Source organism: Sinohyriopsis cumingii, chromosome 2, assembly GCF_028554795.1.
Source record: "Sinohyriopsis cumingii isolate HCF-2022 chromosome 2, ASM2855479v2, whole genome shotgun sequence".
Classification (NCBI taxonomy): domain Eukaryota; kingdom Metazoa; phylum Mollusca; class Bivalvia; order Unionida; family Unionidae; genus Sinohyriopsis; species Sinohyriopsis cumingii.
The window spans coordinates 48,896,165-48,913,678 of record NC_142962.1 but is presented as its reverse complement, the minus strand read 5'-3'; the positions used below and the strand labels follow the sequence as shown (position 1 = coordinate 48,913,678).

The 17,514-nt window shown below is 37.1% G+C and overlaps 1 long non-coding RNA gene across 1 annotated transcript; it reads right to left on the bottom strand.

Moving 5' to 3' along the window:
• Positions 1–7,609: 7,609 nt before the first annotated feature.
• On the bottom strand, positions 7,610–15,496 carry LOC149804799 (uncharacterized). The gene is made up of 2 exons (XR_016414474.1): positions 15,371–15,496; positions 7,610–8,294 (listed from the first exon to the last, which is right to left on the bottom strand). It is a non-coding gene; the product is annotated as an uncharacterized LOC149804799 (long non-coding RNA).
• Between the last annotated feature and the right edge of the window lie 2,018 nt (positions 15,497–17,514).

The following is a 17,514-nucleotide window of genomic DNA, read 5'->3' as shown; positions in this document are numbered from 1 at the left end:
TAAACACCACCCTGCGTTACCAAATTCCATCAGAACGATTATCATAGGACCATCTGGATTGGGTAAGACGCAGTTATTACTTAATCTGATAATGAGATGGTTGAAATGGGATAAATTGTATTTAGTAGCACCATCCGCTGATGATCAACGATGTTATGATGTACTTAAAGATTTCAATGAAAACGCGCGATTACTGGATGAGGGTAATGATGTTATAGAGTTTATAACCGATATTGATGAAGCACCATCCGTAGATTCCATAGACGGATTTATTAATAATTTAGTTGTATACGACGATGTGATGCTAGATAAACAATCAAATCCAGCCAGAATATTTTCCCGAGGTAGACATAAAAATACAGACGTGATCTATGTTACTCAACGATATACACAAACTCCGAAAGTGATCAGAGACAACTGCAACATTTTAGTTGTGTTTAATGGCGTAGACACACACACACTTAGAAATATTCATCAAACTTGGTGTGGTGGTGACATGGATATAATTAAATTCAAAAATTTCTTCTCACGAGCGCAAGCTACTCCACATGGATTTATAACAATAAATTTACATGATCCAAGAACAAGATATCGTGTGGGTCTTGATAAAATATTTGGGTAAATTTAATTAAAAAGATATCATTCATATAATGAACAACTGTGCATGGCTGCGTCAGGGAACCACTAACAAATGTGATAAAAAATGCCGTGGAGAATATTGTAAAAAACATAATTATCTTATAAAGAAAAATCCTCATGCTGGTCCACGAAGTTGTGTTGGTTGTAACAACGGCGTTAGAGGATTATATCAGATTTGCAAAAATTGCGGTGGAGATCGATACAGAAGTTTGATGATATATTATAAACACAGAAAGAACATAAATCCAAAAATAGAAAAACCACCATCAGAACTTGAATATTACTTGAAACATAGAACAAATAAAGATGAAACAGATGAGGATAAACGACAGCGAGAACGCGTTGAGAAATATTCATCAAACTTGGTATGGTGGTAAATTAATAGCAGCAGAGAGGGAACCTAACAACGTTGGTCGTCAAAAAAATAAACAAGAATAAATAAACACGTAGAGTACTTTATTTTTTTCAGTTACTATTTCGAACTGGGGTTTCATTAGTATAATCGGCCATTACAGAAATAAAACATCTCAAGGAAACGTTAATTTGTAAAAATCTGGACCTTTCTACGAGATGATTTTATTTTGTTTGTTTTATTTGTTTTTGTCGGAATTCTATGGTCTGTTCACCCTCTCTGCTGCTAGCCGGGGTGTCGTCAGGTGCAGCGGTGTCATTGGGAGGGGGGCACACATGGTGACACCATGGGGCATGGGGGGGTGCACGGGGGCGGACCGCACCGGGTGACACCATCAGAGGGGGCGACACCAAAATGACTTTACTAAGGATTATGTATGTTCTATTATGGAAGGAGGTCCATGGGTGTGACACAGTGAGTTACCGCACTGGGTGACACCAACCCTAGTCAGGGCCGGCGCCAGACCCGGCCAGACTATCTGGCGCCCTAGGCAAGGTTAGATTCTGGCGCCCCTCCCCCCCCCCCGGAAAATATCAATTTCCAAATTTATAAACAATATAAAAAAATTAAAAATGCGCCCCCTCCCCCCCCCCCCCCCCGAAATCAGCGCCCTTGGCGGCTGCCTAGTTTGCCTATATGGTAGCGCCAGCCCTGACCCTAGTGACGCCACAGGTCATGTGTGTCTCTATTACCACTAGAGAAGCACGTTTTGCGTGCATTAAAATGTCGAGTGGCAACACTTGCTTGCTTACCACTCCACGAGAAATCGAAAAGTCTGCCATGCAGGTATTAAAGCGTCGTACAAGGCCAACTCAGTGATCATACTCAACCTAAATCCATGAAAGATAGTGCATAAAGCGTCGAATGAGCACTGACATGTTACCGATCGACGAGAAATTAAGTAGCACGCAGTGAGTGCATTAACCAATTCCTTATGGTCGAATGTTCGCACGCGACTTAAATCAAAGAACAGGCAGACATATACTGCAGCAGCACGATTGTACAGCTAAAAATCTTCATACTGGATTAAATGTGTAAATGAAAAACCATGTCACTTATCTAGTTCCTCAAACGGAGCGCAGTCACATCAGACTAGGCATTCTGTCCTATGTAACGAGTATCGATTAATGTCCAATGTATGGGATAATGTCCCATGTAACAAGTATCAGATAATGTATCAGTGCTTTTGAATATATGTGGATTTGAGGTCAGTGATGTTCACAACACCATATTTCATTGTAAGTCGCTGACATTTTAAGGTTAATACACGTGCTCATTGCTCACGTTTTTCTGACAAGTTTGAGGGCTGAGACTTTTTGTTTATGGTAGGAGATCTCTTTTCCCAAACTCTTTCATCTAACAGCTCGGCACAAAGGTGAAATTGTTGTCATCATGGTCTCATAGTGAAATACGATCTGGTTGCTTTACAAGAAGCTCCCGTACAATGTGGCACGGTTATTATTTTCTTTTGACGTATTCCATTAGGAAGATTTACAATGAATCGACTGTCATCTGCTAATGTAATACTGATTTCTAAGATTACTCTTAGTTCGTATTATGCCTTTATTCGATAAACAATACTGCAGTTAATAAGCAGATCGTTTAGGATAGGATTACCAGCCACCCACACCCTCACGCGTCAAACAAATAGGACTCAATATGACTTCTGTTACAGAAATTCACAAAATGTATCCGTTGATGTTAAGAACTGTATTCGATGCCCCTCCCCGCCACCTACAGTCAACAGCTTCTGACATGTGTTACTTTTTTTTTCCTTTCCGGTTTGCATCTTGTTCCAAATCTACTCGACACACTGATTATGATGCACACATAACCCTGTCTTTTGCGTTCGCTGGTGGAAAGTGAGATAAATGGCTTCTGAGGTAGATGGTTGCATAATATAGGTTAATTTCTTAATACATTGATATCCTTGACATAGAAATATACTTACGTTCCACACCAGGTGTTATTTGTTGTCAAGTGCTGTAGAAGGCATATAATCGAGTTGAACATTATCATCTGGCTTCAGATCTGCATCAAAAGTGATGATGACCTGTGAGAAAGCATATAATGACGACGGCAATAACAATAATTATATACTTGTCAATAAATCAGCTTATATGTTTTGACAGTGTCATATAATTATTAATAAGCAACTGGGCTGAAGCCATCGCAATGCGTCTGATCCAACATAATTATGTTGCTATGGCAACAGAAAATTAGACAGATCATGACCCTGTCCAAAAATAAACTATTTCATAACTATTATATCCATTAATCTAGTTTGTATTCCTTTCCTGTAACTGTCTTATGCTTTATAGCAGGCCCGACCCTAGGATGTGCTGGGCCCAGGGCAGCACGCGGGGCACAAGACAGCAAGCGATTAGCGCGGGGCTCCAAGCACAAAAATTTCATTGACTGAAAGCGCGGACATGCTTTATAGTTTACAAACACCAGCTTTATTATTTTTTAACTTAACTTTGTTCCTGAGTTCATGTCTTCTTCATAAACCTGGTTCCTGGACATATACTAAATTTCCTGGACATATACTAAATTTCCAACCAATGGTGAAGTACCACATACTAAATAAAGAAGTGAGAAAACGTGAGTGAACGCATGTTATTCAGATGCAGGTGGGGGGTGGGGGCGACAACGTCGAGCGCAAAAAAGTAAGGAAAGGCGCAAAAAGGAAGGGAACACCGTTCTCACAGCACGCCTCCCGAGTTTCTATCAATAATATCTCGAAATTCCTATCTTAAACGACTAGACTACGACATAGCCTTGTGGCAAATAAGGTAACAATGATTTATTCATAACATTAAAAACGTAGATAGACCTGTCAGAAAGACGATAAATTCACCGAATTTAAAATAAAGTATTGCATTTCTGAAAATCCCACGTGCAGAAACCAAGGTATACAGTATTGTCAGACCTCATTTAAGACCTTATAATTGCATATATCTTTCTTCTTTTTTTAATGAGAGATATACATTTGTTATTTGTCCTCTTTTAGCTTTGGGAGCTGACATGTTAACGAATGCAAAGGGTATTAGCCGTAATTTCATGCATTTAAAAGTCAGTTCTGAAGCAGGGCGTTTAAAAAATACTTTATGTAATACTTTTAATTCCGATACACTAAGGCTGACTATGCTATAAACATATCAAAGGCTGCTGAGACTGAGAACAGTTCTTCTGTATTTCCAAAATGCTATTTAATCGAGCACGTGCTGGAGGGAGTGAGATGATCATGTCAGACATATTTTCTTGTGAACACGTATACCAATGAAAAAGTTATCTGATCATCATCTAATATCAGATATCGCCACTGCCACTGAAAAGTCTTCACACGAAATACGAGCGTCTGATGGCGCGCAATTTTTTGGTGGGTGGAGGTGGATATAAAAAAAAGTCACTTTAACTTGACGATTGTTTGGCTCATTTAAACATTATCAAAACAATATTTTGTTTTCAGACGCTTCAAGATAACTTAGCAAGACTATGCTCCTTGTCGTTTTTATGTTCACGTGGCTATTAACATGTAATCGGTAAAAAAAAAATAGTTTGATTTGTAACATATCCGCTTTTATTAATCGACGTGTCGTCTTCATAGAGTGGCCCAGGAGATATCTGGCATATACGGACTCGAGTATCAAGAGAAGTTTTAGAGCTTTTTTTTTAATTTTTTATTTTATTATAGTCAAATCATAAATGTGACTATTTTAACACAACGGATGATTATGAGTAATATACACAACGAATGATTGTCAGTAAATTACACAACGAATTATTGTCAGTGCATTCTCTGTCTAGCAATGGTGCTGCTTCTGGCATTCACAAATTATCAGCGCCACGTACATCTGTTTGTTTCCTCATTTATACAAGTTATCTCTGCAAACAAGAATCATCTGTTGCGGATAAAAGTTTTTATTTTCTGGAAAGAAAATTGATGTATGTGGAGTGAAGATAAATCTATTTAAAAATTATAATTGGAAATGTTAATGAAATAAACTTCTTCCCTTATAACTGGTCATTTAATTCTGTAGGCAGGGGTTTCCTAATTAAGAACAATCAATCCCAAAGTCTTTTACTCATGAAGAGAAATTCGAGCGAAATTAGAATCAGATGTCCGACTTTAGTAGAATTAATCATTGTTAAGAAAAGTTTTAAATAACATTAAGTCTATACTGAACTAAAACTTCTGAATGCGACCATGTTTAAGGTATAATTCCAGGTTTTATTTTTAAAGCAGGAATAACAGAAAGGTTAAGTTATTTGGATTCAAAGGAATACAGGTTTCCCGAATTTATTATATTTTCAAAATGGGATGAAAATTTATATGCTTAGCTTTTGAAATCAATTATTTAATATCATACGATTAGATTAAGAATGTTTTCATGCCTGCACTTTTTGAAGAAGTATACTTGTAATGTTTGTCGTCATCTGAACCAACATGGTGGGGTTAATGGGACAGGAAAGAGGAACGTTAGGAGACATGTACATACGCTAATGACACGTATGCTGGCTGGAGTTCGAGCGCATTTAACTCTGGAATTTTTGTAAAAATCTAAAATTTTGAATCAGAACATTTAGAAGGGATAAAAAAGAGGCCAGAATAAAGTATGTAATCGTATCTCTTTTGTATACAAGAGTTTTTGTGCACTCAAAAAAAATTGACAACATATAGAGTTTTAAATGAATTATTTAGCAAAGAAAAATGAACGATGACAAAATTAGTATGTCAGGAACTGCGAACCTACGTATAAATAGATGTGGGAACACCTAATTTTCTGGTTGGTGGCCACCTGTTGGATAGTAGGGGTGCGGATACTCATGAATCTGGCAGGTAGTTATAGCGTAAGGTCCGGCCATCGTTATCACCATATCTTTAATGGTCACGTGTAAACCAAAATGCTTCACGAATGAGAAGAGTAGAGACTTAATATGCGTTTGAGACCGTCTGACCAGTTCGGGTTTACAGGCCCGTAAACCCTTCTTGTTCCGCATGACTTTCTCCTCACTGAATATTTTTACACACATGTGCAACTGTGATTGTGACCTGTATGTGGACGGAAATAAGGGAATACAATGACCAGACCAATTGTTATTTTGTAACGCCAAGCAAACGGGTAAAAAGTTATTTAGTTTGAACGCTTCATATAGATTTGTCAAAGAGGCCGAAAAGATGTTTGTTAAAAAATGTATCGGGAGCGGCTTGATAAATTAACTCGGTTAGGGATTCAATTTATCGAGCACGACGAAAACCTGGCAAAAATATAATGAAGCGCCAGAAAAGTCATTATACGATATATTACGAGAAAACTTTAAATCGCTGATATTAACTGAATCACCGATCGAAGACATCGAAACGCCCAGAGTAGACAGCAGAATATATAGCGAAGACATCAATGACATTGAAACGTCTAGCAAGACAGCGAAAATCACAGCAATTAAAGAAATGCCGTCAGTATTAATATACAGATAGATCCATACTCACTGACCTTGAGAAAACATACTAAGAAAGCGACGCAGAAACAAGACAGCTGGGCTTTTTTGATAAGTTTAAGAAGATATATTAAAACATATATAACTACAAAGCATAGGACGTATACGTGGTGGCATAGTGCATTTTTACATCATTGGATACAAACGTTGAAAGAATGGAATGGTGATGTTGTTGGTGCAAATTCTATAACAGAAGACTAGTGGTAATTCTTATTGATAGCAGGCTAAAGAAATTTTTCCGTCATCTGGCGACCCCGTAGGTAACTTTTAAGCGGCTGCTTCCCTCTTCTAATAACCACTTGGAATATAAGATATTTGCGGACAACTTTTGCTCTAAAGCTAGCCTTTTCAAAAGCATGTTGCTTTTTGTTTGTTTTTTATTCTATCGAGGCTTTACCTCCAAGTATTTAGACTTTAATGCCTTAAACTAAGCAAGAGAAAAGAACGATAGCCAACATTTTTAGTAAAATTAAACAAATAACTCATCTGCCTTTGAATACAAAGTGCAAATTTTTTATATAAAGAACTTACATATCCCATATAGTCCTAAAAGTTCTGTCATAAGTCCAAGAGTATTGAGTATTCCGAATTAATTCCATTGGTGTTCCGAATGAATTCCAATTTTGTATATGCTGATGTACCAAATAGCCTGGAGTAGCGTTGAGGTGCTAACATCCTTGATGTATCACAACCATATAATCCAAAGTGCCTCTAAATGAATTCACAATCATCTCAAAATACTGATTTAGTCCGAAAGTATTATTGAACTCTTTGTTCTTTCAGTAAATAATGCAAATTCATAAATCATCTAAAATATTAACTCATGCATAACTAAAATTGATTCCTAAAGAGACTGGTGTTAAGATAGGAATAAGGAATTTCTATTTGCTTCTTCCTTTTATAAAAAACAAAACAAACAAAGGCACAATATGAGGACCAGGATGAAGGTATGTTACTAAAACTTTAATAAAGAACATGGCAAAAAAACAAGCACGGAAGGAATTCTCAGGGGAAAAGCGACTCTCCTGAACTCAAATCCAAGTAAACATATTTACATACAAATAATAATAACTTTAATATATAATCTACATTTATAGACAAAGATTAGCTACGTCAAATGTTGTTTCTAATATTACTAAAAAAATCATTAGTCAGACAGGCCCAAACCTCTATCACCAACTATGGAGAAAAGTCAATCATACAATATAAATTAAATATACATAACATAATCACGGACAAATACCAACACACAATACAAATTAAAAACACATAATACAAGTACAATCGTGGCCTTTATGCGTACTTTGAAATCGGTCTGGCTATTCTTTCTCGGGTGGAAGACTGATCGCATTCAAGTTATTAATGAAATCCACGTCAGTTTTTTCAATGTACTGATATATCTTGATGTTTTAGACGCGTTAACACTGAGGTGGTTTACAGGATCTTCTCCAGGTTTAGGTCTGTTATTAGAATCCAGTCGTATATCCAACCGTGTTCAAGGCCCACAATAATTGCATCTGGGATCCGGAGTGATCTAAATATGCTTTTCCACCAGGATATTTGTTCCATGATCCTCCGTGTTGCTTTTTTAAACAGTAAATATCACCACCTATTGTTTTTGGACCGTGCGTGCAAGACGCTTTAGCTTCATCGTGGCTTTTATCTATAAAAGTGGAGGTTGTCTCTAACTTGAACTTCTTTGCTCCACATCGGGAACAAGTTTCAGCGATCCAGGTTCGATCTGCAGGTAAAGGAAAACTTTAACTTACTCAGACTAAAAAAAATGCATTCGTGGTTGAAAAGGTTAACAGAACTATAAAAGTTATGATGTTGAAATATTCAATCAATACGAAAACAGAACATAGGAGACGTTTGAACAATTTTAATATTTCCAATAGCATTTATCGTAGATCATTACACAGTTGAAGCAGAAAAAAGCAAGAGTAGACTAAAATGTGAACAATAAACTAAAATGCGGACGATAGACTAAGATGGGAACAATAGACCAAACATGTACATAAACCTATTTGTAGATAACATTTAGAATATGAAGAGGATTGCAGATACATTAAAAAGTTGGTAACGATAGACCAAACATGTACAGAAACCTATTTGTAGATAACATTTAGAATATGAAGAGGATTGCAGATACATTGAAAAGTGCTGAAAAACGGATACAGTGTTTAGTCTATGAAATTTGGAAAGAAACAAATTGATAAGGAAATTTATATAAACTTTGATTCAATTATGGGACATTTAAAATGCTCCCTAATTTTGTTTATAAAGAAATTATGCTATCAACTATGTAGTTTTACTGGAAAAGGGTTTAATAATGTACAATGTTATCACGTTCATAGAACCTTCAATTACAAAGAATTATAACAAATTTAATACATGGCTTGAAATGAACCTTTGTTTTCAGTGATCCGCAGAGGATTACAATAATACAAATTATGCTATTCCGGCATACATCTCATTGATAAGCGTACTTTCGTATTTTTCTGAATACTCGGTGTAGAAAGTTCAATATGATAATCTTTTGTGCAGGACATTATGGGGGGGGGGGGGTCCAGACCCCCTCCAGGCCCAAAAAGTACACACATACACACACACGTACAGTCACTTGTCACTTGCAATTTGAAATAGGCATTGACTTTTGCTTTGGAGCCATTTCCAGAAAAGTCTACAAATAATTAATGGAAAAGAGCGAGAACCAACAAGCATTGTAAAATTCAACAAGTTATTTATTTCCCTAAAATGCAAAGTGAACTTACGATTTTGCGAATTAAATTCAAAAGAATTCTAGAATTACAGACACAAGTTCTAACGATAAACAACGAATAAACTTTAGTGGGAATCCAAATTAAATCCAATGCTGAAAGTGTTGATGTGCCTGTGGTGGCCCGTGTATAACAGTCTTTTGTTGGATCAAAAAATGTAATCCACTTGAATTAAATAGTTTGAATACATAAATTCCATCCCAAGTAAATGTCTGTATACAACATTAATACAACTGATTCTGCTATGATCGTACAGTACGAATGGATACTTTCTAGAGAAACAAGATTATACAGTCTTCTACTTGACCCCAGGACACAATTAGCATTTTCTATTTAAAACAAATTACCTAATGGAAAATAACTTTCTAGAAGGCTCCTAATGCGTACAAAATAAAGTTTTAGTTATAGTGAGAAGTCAATTACTAAAATTATAATATACAATGTAGTAAACAACAAGTAGACCCGGCAATTCAGGGGGAATTTCCAAAGTTCTAGACTCAGACTGAGATACACATATTTACTACAAAACCAAAATCAATGATTCAGGTCAGGTAGAAAATGAACTTGACTTTTTTTGGAAAAGGTCAAGTCCAAAATACAATGTTACATTATCAATAGCATATAATGAAATAATTTTTAAAATCCTAACTAACAAACAATGCAAATTAAAACGTTGAGACTAAAAGTTGACAATGAATTAAGAGTTATTGAATATAGTGGTTATAAATGTGCTAACAAAACCTCAGATTCGATAGAACGATGAGAACAGAAAAAAAGAAAAGATATGAGATGCAAAATATTGTTGACACATAAATTCATAACCTTATCTAGTGCGAAATATTGCAGCCTGTAACAGACGGGCTATGTGTAGAGGGATAAAATGCCTAATATGCAATAATTATAGTAATATGTGGCTTCTAAGGACAGATGTTACACTTGGGGGCAGTAGTGATAGGAGGCACTTGAGGGTCCGTTGGTGTTAACATGGGAATGACCTATTGTCTCAACAGGGTTTATGGGGTCAAATGGGAATGGTAGTGGTAAAGTGCATTAAGTTTTTAGGGTCAACATAGACATAAGGATATGTGCATTTGGATCACGGCCTAATAAGCAGGCTTCCAAGTTTCTTGTTGGGTGGTAAGCACTTATGTGCTGCCACGATATCACCTTACAACGCGCAGAGCGTGTTACTTAGTTAATTTTCATTTCACCGTCATTGATTTGTCCATGCAGGCAACTCCTGAACCATCCAAGCACGGTGACATGTTTCAAAATCAATTCATGTCCTATTCCTTGCCCCATAGAAGAGTATGAGACACGACGCCTTGAAACTTCTCGTTAACACCAGGAGTTGATTCAGAATGTTATAGAAAGCTGAAAAAGAGTAGAAAATAAGTCGCGACAAAATGAGTTATTGGCATTTCAATTTACAGTGCGAGACTGTAATCGAAAGCATAACAAATGGTTTTTGACAGCTTACAAGAGACTGAAGTTTCTTTGCGGTTAAACGGTCATCAGGAACCCTCTGATAATTTCATCTCAACTATGTGGATGTCAATCGTAATCTGAAGTCGATATGGACTGGCATCAAAACATTGATACTCATCTGCAAATTTCCCCACAAGACTTTGGTACGTTACGCGCGTTGATACACATCTGCAAATATCCCAACAAGATTTTCGTACGTTGCACCTGTTTTACTATTCTTCTTTGGAACACTTGGAATTATTCAGAGATGACCGAATGAGGTCCTCGATGCACCTGTGGAAAATTCATAACTAAACCTAATACGTATTTAAATAATGTCCAATAACGAAGTGAAGGTTGACCTTAGTGAAAATTAATTTGCAAAGATAAAAACGACTGTAGAGTCACACTGAAGCTTTCTCGGGAAATGTCCTCGTACGGTTCACTCAAACACAACTCGCTCAACGTAAAGCGGCCAAACACATAACACCTTGGTGACATTAAAATTATTCAAGACACGTGCAAAAAAGACTGATGGAATAGTTTCATTCCTTTTAGCGATTCTAGCACTCTTCACTTCTGCGGTTTCAGCGGTTACAAAAGCCACAACATTAGGGGCAATTGGATCTTCATCATGAATGGCTCTGAAAAGGAGGTGGGTGGTCGCATAGAAAAGGAAAAGGCCTTCGATTACCATGAACAAGTCGCCATATAGCGTCGGAAAGAGGTCTTCGTTTACCCGGTCGCAGAAGATCACGCCGTTGACCAATCCTGGTTTACTTGCAGTGGCAACATCAGTACAACCTTTTCGTGGTGTCTTTACGCGAAATGATCTTGCATCGATGGTGCTTCACACACGTGAAACCGGTATTGTCAACCTGGTCTCGACAACATGACCTGGCACTCACTGCGTTGCATACGTGGTGACACCAATTGTATTTTGAGTCATATGGACATGCACCATCCGTTAAAGCTGTTAATTATTTAACAAAGGATGCTAATGCCTTACGCGGATGAAAACCACTGTTTTTTCAACAATACCAGTGCAAACTAATATTTGTTTATCTTGTTGTTGAAGCGTTGCGTGCTTTTGAGCTTTCACTAACCCCGCAAGCACTTGCTGATTTCATATTAAAGTACGTTTAATATAATATAATACAAATCTCAGTTAACATTTACGGACGTTACTCTGCTTGACGACGCGGTGCTAATATGGATCTGAACATATTTGCCACCAAAGCGGATTTGTCTGAGTTGGAAAGTAGTTTCGATCCATGTTAGCTTGTGATTTTTGACAATGGGGTAAACACGTTATCGTAGAGACTCAAATATAATGATATTAAGCGCCAAATATAAATGTATAGTTGGAACACCCTGATATGGACATGCCAAACCGAGGCCAGCTCGCAATTGTTGCTTGAAAACGCTTAATCTCTGGCGTCAGCATCAGGTGTGAAAACACTCTGAGATTGTTTCTGCGTCAACTCTGGTTACGTTCATCAAAGAATATTTTACACCAACTTTGACTCAGTTGAGAAGAAAGAACTCGACTGTTATTCAACAAGGACGAACTTCTTCGAGTAGCAGTTTTTGGGCAAAGACAAGAACGGTCGTTTCAGACATCATCCAGTGGTGTACTCAGTTTAGTCCTATATCAAAGGGGTACTAGGCCACCAGAACGCACAATCAACGAAAAATTTATTATTTCCAGATTGTATTACAGTTGTGCCAGTAAATAAGAGTAATTGGTTAGAGGTGCGTGTGCGTGTTGCATCTGAACCTGAGGAGTACGGACAAGGCCAGACAGTCGTGCTACGTGGTTGTATTACTAATAGAAAAACTATGATGGACCCTCAGTGTTACGAACGTGAAAAAAAATAATCGAAGCGGCAAACAGTTGCAAGATAAAATCACCAAGAAAACCGCGTTAACAGTGAAATGCAAACGCTGGTGTTTGGTTTTAGATGTTATTTGTCGTTTTGAGGCGGTGTCAACTGTTGGACTTTGTGTGGCTAGAATCACAACCACAGCAGCTATAGTATGTGCACCAATCGGAATTATTGTCAGGGCTATATCGATAGCAACCGGTTTTTCAAGTGGTGCTAGCAACTTAATTTCGATACGAATACATTACCGAGTAAGTGTTTATTTAGAAATGCTTTCAGCGGCACGGAGTAGCAATTAGCGTTTTGAATTCGGCGGTTATCGCGGGTAATTAGCATTGCCGAGTTCGGAACTGTGCTGTCAGCGATGGAAAAGCTAAGACAACTCCTAGCACAAATAAGCAAGTGTGCAGTTGCGGATTTACAGACAATAAAAGTCGTGTAAAATAATCTTCACTTTCGTGGATCATTAAGTTAATCATCCACTGGTTGCACATTGTATGTAGCTTGCTTGCCAAATCACAGGGGATATAGGCTGTGGTGAATGGTTAGGACCCAAAAGTGCAAGAGGGTGCAAAACAGACAATCTGATACTACTTCTGTGCTTCAAAAAGTAAAATAGTATATGTGTGTGTGTGTGATTAGGATATTTAACGTAGCTTTAAAAAACAATTGCTACTGTGTCTGCAGTGTGGCAGTTTATAGTGATGGGGCATCATGTCGCAGACATGTAGCATGATGTCCCACTCAGTCACATAATCCTGACACCAGGCCGACCAGTCCTAACACTAACCTCTTAATGCTGAGCGTCTAGCGAGGCAGCTGTTAGTACCATTTTTGTAAGTCTTTGGTGTGACTCGGCCGGGGTTTCGAACCCATGACCTCCCGCTTCCGAGGCGGACGCTCTAACCACTAGGCCACCGGAGCGGTCAGTAAAATAGTATAGCCTAACTATAGCATATGCTTCATTTAAATAAATTTATATTAAACAAAAGAAATTTTAAAAAATTTGATGCCGTACAATGATATGCATGAGTGGCCCTGAGTGGCCGAGTGGTCTAAAGCTCTCTCCGTTACGGATCACTGCTATCTCACTTCTGTCTGCGTGGGTTCGAGTCTCGGAATCGGCCAATATAGGTATTTGTGAGAAAGCTTGCCAGTAGCTTATCGAGGGTCGGTGGTTCTTTCCGGGGATTTCCCGGGTTCTTCCTCCACCATTATTACTGGCCGCCATGCATAGCCTATCGTGTGCTGAAAAATGGCGTTAAATACTACAACTACAACAACAACAACAACAACATGACTTGCAGGACGAAGAATGTCCTTCCCTATTTACGTTATTTTAACTTTATTTTTTTCTAGCACACTATAGCGATTTGTGACTTCAACGACTCACGGTACAAACAATACGGATGAATGGGAGGCAGTCTGGGAATAGGTGAACATAAGTAAGCAATGGAGTATAATATGGGTTTGGCTCACCAGATTTAGTTGATATGAAAATAACATTTTTCAAAAAGAATCATTTGTGAGATTATTATAGTTGAAACAAGTATAGGATTAATCATGAGCATTCAGAAATTGTAAATTTTCAAAATATTATGTTGTTTGCATAGCTTTACAAAGCAGCTGAATTAGTAACGCGAGTCTTTAAACCCTAATACCTGTGATATCACTCTTACAAAACATTATAAAAAGATCTGTTTTTGTGTGGGTTTTTTTTCAACATTCCATTCCATTATCACGAACATAACGCTCGTTTGCGTTCAATAAGAAGACAATGCTAGTTGAATCATCAGGTTTTGTTTACATTACGCTAACCACTCGTGCGTGGCTGAATGCTTCCACTGCTGGTTGGTCAATCACCTTGCCAATGAGTAGCCTCCAGGGGGTCATTTATACCAGCATGCTTCCCTCTCGTGATATTCACATTGCAGCTTGTTTACCTTCCTATATGAAAGTGCCCGAATTTTCATTGCAATCCAATATAGGAGCTAAATAAATATATCAGTTCACTATGGGGACCGCTTGCATTTGTGTATTGATTATTACCGCATTTATAGGCTTCTATTTCAGTGCTGTGCGTCATGCTAACATGCAGTGTTTATGAAATATAGATGTTTTTGTATTAGCTTTTGTAACACAAACCACTTGTACCGTGATAATAATAATAACATGAACAATACTGTCAACACACAATATAGAGTTTTATAAAATGGAAACCGACCTTAGTTAATGTGGACGCGACCTTGGATGATGAAATTATCTACTTTGTTTTCTAACATACAGATTTATTTGCAACCACGTATGTTGGTGTGACTATTTTCTTCCTTCATTCAGAGTACGAATTTTTAAAAAAAAAAAAGTATCTCGTAGCTTTAGGCCTAAACAGATTTGCTGTCGATCCTCCCAAGACAGTTTCATTTTTCGTTTCCATGGTTGAGTTGTGACGCACCAAGATCGCACTGTGTATAGAATGGCTATCACCACCCCTCAGAATTGAAGATAAATTATCACATTTATGAAAGGACTGACATTCATGTTGGCTTCATATGGTTACAATCATGGCAGTTTTCGAAAACAATTACCTTCCGATGTAATTCATGCATGAGAGTTTTGTTTCCATTCACAGTTTGTGAAAATACAGAAAAAATAGCAATTTGAACGATAAATATACACAGATTTACCCCGTGAGCCACTGAATATGACTTCATAATTTGTGACATTCAAAGAATGAGTCTGCATTTTATTTTTCGATTCTCGTCATGCATGCATTCCACTTTTTCCCGTTTTTTCTCGGTGGTCTAACTTCTGCAAAATATTAAAATGAAATTTTTAATCACCAGTGTCATTCTTGCTGAACTATACAGTAAAATGAAGTGTTGTCTTGCTGAATTATACGGTAGGACGAAACATTAAACCACCAGTCTTATTCTTGCTGAACGATACGGGGCGAAACATTTGCATTTCTACTGTCAACAGAGTAGACGTTGATCAAATATAGGGTTTAAAGCGTGGACTTAGAATATGTTGATGCTCGTTTCTGTTTTTTTTTTTTTTTTTTTTTTTGTTTAGCAAAATTCAACTAGAAAAATACGTTTTCTTGCTCCAGTGATATAATTTACGTTGCAGACTTTGTGATAAGCTTAACCTGCCCTGCCCATCCCGCTGGTGAAAACAAAAGTGTTTATACTGGTATATCAAATAAGCAATCATAATTGAAAAGATCATGACACATTTTCTATGTTTTAAGTTTACTTTTATTTCTTTTCAAATATAAACAGTTTTGTAATAAATATCAACACAGCTGAAATACTTTAACATGCGAACAAAACAACACCTTAAATACTTGGTTGCGGGAGGTCGTGGGTTTGATTCTCGGCCGAGTCATACCAGAGACTTATAAAAATGGTACTTACGGCTGCCTCGCTTGGCACTCAGCATTAAGAGGTTTGTGTTAGGACTGGTCAGCCTGGTATCAGGATAATGTGACTGAGTGGGACATCATGCTACATGTCTGGAGCATGATGCCCCAGTGATAGAAATCACTATAAACTGCCACACTACAGACATCGTAGCGATATCACTCAAAATTTTTTAAAGCTACGTTAAAAATCCAAATCACACACACACACACACACACACACACACAACCCCTTAAATTATTCGTTTGTATCAATATTACACAGAAATAAGCATTTTAAGTATAGAAAAGAAAGGAAAATACACAGCTATAGCAGAAGGAACGGTGCATGCAGTTACAACATAAACAAGTATGTACATTGCACGCAATGTACAGCAGAGGGAATATGTACGTTGCGTGTGCATGTGTTTGTGTGATTTGGATTTTTAACGTAGCTTTAACAATTTTGCCAGTCATATCACTATGATGACTGCAGCGTGGCAGTTTATAGTGATATCTATCACTGGGGCATCATGCCTTAGATACGTAGCTCTCGCCTGCCCCCCCCCCCTCCCTTTTCTCTCTCTCTCTCTCCGGATTATGGTAGCTAGATACGGACGAACATCAACGAAAATACGAGCGTTGGGGATTTTCGCTTGTCACTCAATCACGCGAAATTCAATAATTTGAGAAAATAAAACTCAGCCCCTAAACTGGACACAACATAAAACAAATTGAATTCTCAAGTGTTAAGGCACGACTGATATAATTCTTATCATAACATCAGTTGTAAGACTAAAACGCAAAAGAGATTCCCGGATGGGGGTCAAGAGTTCATACTTCTAGAAAGAAAAAAATAGAAGTTTGTTTACGAATTAACAAGTGCCTCACGTCACGTAGTCCAGGTATGACCATGACTATTTAATCTTTCTTACTCTGAGAAAGAAAACCAAAAGAAAAATGTTGTTTATCAAAACTGTCACTGATTTTAAGGTCAGCAACTAGATACAATATTTATATTATTAGGTATTTACAACAATGAAATAAATATTTTAAAAAATCAATCAAGTCTAAAAGAACTGAACTTAATTCTGAAAGAAATCAAGTTCAGTAAACAATATTACATTACAATAATATGTAATTAAATAAAAACCTTTTAAAACAAACAAACAAACAATTAAAATAAATATGCATAACATTTTCCCCCATAAAAGAAAAAGAAAAAGAAACAGTTATATAACAAAGCTTCCTTTTTACCATAGGCTAATTATACATGTGGTTTATCAAAATATAACATAAGAAAAAATCTTATGAATGATACAAAGTATACATGAAATAATATATTTCTATACATGGGAAAGTGCATCTGCTATTATGTTGTCTTTTCCCTTCATGTGCCTGATGTCAGTATTATATTCCTGCAATAAC